Source organism: Tupaia chinensis, unplaced genomic scaffold (assembly GCF_000334495.1).
Source record: "Tupaia chinensis unplaced genomic scaffold, TupChi_1.0 Scaffold000312_2, whole genome shotgun sequence".
Taxonomy (NCBI): Eukaryota; Metazoa; Chordata; class Mammalia; order Scandentia; family Tupaiidae; genus Tupaia; species Tupaia belangeri.
This window is the reverse complement of record NW_006159805.1, coordinates 798,891-802,861: the sequence shown is the minus strand read 5'-3', so window position 1 is coordinate 802,861 and position 3,971 is coordinate 798,891.

The window sequence follows — 3,971 nt, the reverse complement described above, 5'->3', positions numbered from 1 at the left end:
CTCTTTAGCTCCTTGGAATCTTGGGCACCTGAGTACAGTCTGGGTGTTTCAGGTCACCTGAATTGGGGAGCTAAACCATGGTCAATCATGTGGCTTCCAGCACTGCAGTCCAATCTGCTCCAAGTATGCTACCTCATCTGGGCCTCTAGAGGTATTATTATATGCACTTACAAATAAATAGTCAAATAAATATGAATAAATAAATGATAGCTAATACTCATTAAATTCCACTAATTAAACAAAAAGAGAGGGGGCCGGCAGGTGGCGTGGTGATTAAGGGCACTGAACTTCCATTTGGCTGACCATGGTTCGAGTCCTGGACCTGGTGGCTTGTTTTCTCACTTTCCCTCTTTCTCACTCTCATTCTATCCCTTTCTGGTCAAAATTTAGAAGATAAAAAAAGTTAAAATAAAATAATTTTTTAAAAATAAAACCACTAATGAACTATTAGCAATGAAATGTATCAGTATTCCTAAAACAGTCTTGATTATGGCAGAATATTGTTTGAATATATTGGTAAAATGAGTGACTGTTATGTTATTTTGGGTTGTCCCGTGTTCATTTTTACAAGAAACTGATTTGTAGTTTCCAGATTTTCTGGCCTGTCATATTTTGATATAAAATTTTTGTAACTTTTCTAAAATAACTGAAGAAGAAACTGTTCAGCAATAACCTAAATAGAAATGATCTTTTCTCTGAAAGTTTAAAAGAAGTCAGTTAAACAAATATCTTTTGGGTCAGTACCTTTTTGAGCGTAATCTTTGACAATTTCTGTATTTTATTCTGAAGAATAAAATTTTATCAAGTGTTCTATTTCTTCTTGACTTAATTTTAGTAATTTGCATTTTACTAGAAATTTATATTTTCACTGAAATTTAAAACTTTATCAGATCAGAGTTTTAAAGCACATTTTTCAAAGTTGTACCCCTGGTTTATTGCTCATTTGTAAATGTGTATATCTACATCATCTCCTTCTTGTCTCTAGAAAACTAAGGATTTTTATCTGTTTACTGTTGTTCTTTTTTAAGCTATAGCATCAACAAACAGTTGACTTTATCAGCCATACTATTATTTTCTTTTCTGAAAATAATTATTTCTAATGCTTAGTTAAGTATTTACGATAAAGTTCTCATCCTGGTATTCTGCTGAGCTATTAATGCACATTCTCTGACATTCTTACAACCACCCTAAAGAGATGTCTTAATCCCCATTTTACACATGAGAAGTTAATTCTTTTTTCTTTAAAGTTTATTTTTCCCATGAGAGAGAAAGAGAGACACACCCCTAAAAGGGTCTTCGTCAGATCATATGCATGGATGCACTCATACCCATTTGTACAGGGAGGCCTGGGTGGGAACCAGGAACCTTCCCATGTGGTCCAGCTGTGTTACTACTGTGTCACCATCTGGCCCAGAAAACAGACTTGTAAGGAGGATGAATAATAACCCTTCTACTAGTAAATGGGGAAACAAATTCAACTCCTATCTAACTTCAGAACTTGAGCTCTTAATTTTACTATCTCTGCTTTTCTTCTTCTTTAATTTCTTTTTTTTTGTGCTTTCCTTTAACTACTTTGTACAGTTTTAAATATCTGAGTTGAATGTTAATTTTTATTTTCTGATTTATTAATAAACCCATAATAAATTTACCTCTGAATGTGACTTACTATATGGAATTTTCAATGTCATTGGTAAATAATTTAAAGTTGCATCATCTATTTCTTTTTTGACTTAGAGGATTTATTTTCCCAGTGAGTTAAGTGGTTTTCTTTCTTTTTTTTTTTTTTTTTTGAATTATTTAGGGGTCAGCAGGTGGCGTGGTGGTTAAGGTGGCTAGACTACCACATGACTGACTGCAGTTCGAGTCCCAGACCTGGCAACTTGCTTTCGCACTTTCCTTCTGTCTTTCTCTGGTCAACTTTGAAAAAAAAAAAAATTATTTCTTTAATTTTATTTACTATTATTATTATGTTTTAAATTTGCTATAGGGCACGTACACTTACTAGAGAGAGACAGAGAGTGAAGGAAAGTGAGATAGCAAGCTGCCAAGTCAGGACTTGAACTGCTGTCAGCCATATGGGAGTCCAGCACCTTAACCACCACACCACCTGCTGGCCCCATGAATAAGGTTTTTAATATTGTTAATATATTTGTAAATTATATTCGTTTTACTGTATTAAAATAAAAATATAATATTGCTATTTCTATGTTTTGAAATTACTTGTTATCTAGTATATAGTTTGTTTCCCTAAACATTTGTAGTTTTATTATTTCTAGAGAGAGACATATTTGCTATAGAGTGCATGTGCTCACTGGAGAGAGAGAGATATAAAGTGAGAAATTATACCCCAGGGGTATAGCCACATCACAATCCCTTCTCGTCCATTCTCCTCTTGCATGCTGCACACACACCTGCCCTGCGTGAGTTTTAAGTCACCAGATCCAGAAGTTGAACCACTGTTGACTATGTGGGAGCCCATCTGCTGGTCTTGTATACATAGTATTTTTTGTTTTGTTTTTCTGGAGCTGCTGCCAAGGGCATCCTTCAGATATTCTACCCATGTCTTCTTTGAGTGCCCACTCAGCACACCAGGCATTCTCTAAGAGAAGCTCTTTCTGAAAATGCTGTTTCCCCACACAAGAGACCCCAGGGAAAGGTCTGCACTCTATCCCCATGGGCTATTTTTACTTCTAACTTTAAATCAAGAGGAAAGACCAGTAGACTTCCTCAGGATCTCCTGCAATCATTTCCTCAGAATTATTTTGTCAGAAACATTGGTTGCAAGATGATCTTCGATAGTGTCCTTCACTCTCCTTTTTTTGTGAAATATAGCTTGATGGTAGATCTAAAAATGTTATGTGAATGGCATTCTTCCTTTGTTTCCTGCCATACTGCAGATTTTTCCTATTTTTATGTCCCTGATCATTTCAGGGGAGATCTGATAGAGAATTGAGAAAGAGAATTAGGTACATTTGCTCGACTGTGTGTGTATGTGTGTGTGCAAGCATACATGTGTTTTACCAAAATGCATCCTGCATTTACATTGTTTGCAGAACATCCAGAGAGAAACACCAAGAAAATTAGTGATTAAATATTTCAATATGAGACTTAGGCGATATCCAAGTTAGAAATATAAATTAGGAAGATACCAACACACGGTGGAAATCAAATCATGAGAACTGAAGGCACTGCTTAAAGTAGTAGTTCAAAAATCTTGTGAGTCATCAGAATACACAGGTCTCGGGACCAGCAGTTAGCGTAATGTCGCTGGACTTCCACGTAGTCAACCGCGGTTCGAGTCCCAGACCCAATGGTTTAAACTCATGGCGGGCGCGTGTGCATGTGTGCCCAAGATCCCAAGAGGAGAATGGAGAAGGGATTGAGGCATGGCCATCCCCCATAGGGAGGTGATTTCTCGCTTTCTGTCTCTCTGTCTCTGTCTGACTGGTGAGCGCATGTGTCCTATAGCAAAAATCTCTCCAAAAAAAAAAAAGAAAAAAGTAAAAGAATACACAGGTCTCTTGGTCCTACTCCCAGAGATTCAAATTTAGTAGGACTGTGGTAGTCTCCAAGAATCTGTGGTCTCTTTCAAAGCTTCTCGTGAAAACTTTCTGCAATTGAGTATTAAGAGAAGAACTCATGGTATAATAGTTATGTTGCAGGACTCCTAGATGGCCGGCCATGGTTTGAATCCTGGATCAAGAGCCTTGAAAGTCACACCAGGAGCATATGTGTATAGGCCCAAACTCCCGAGGGGAGAATGGAGGAGAAGGGACTGTGGCATGACCACCTTTCTTGGAGCGTGATTTCTTGCTTTCTGTCTCTCTGTCTTTGGTGAATGCATGCACCCTATAGCAAAAATCTCTCTTAAAAAAAGAAAAAAATGAAAAAAGAGAAGAACTCATGAGACAACACTCCAGTGCTATCCTACTTATGTATGAAAGTGTTAATGTCTGTAAGTTCATGGCTAT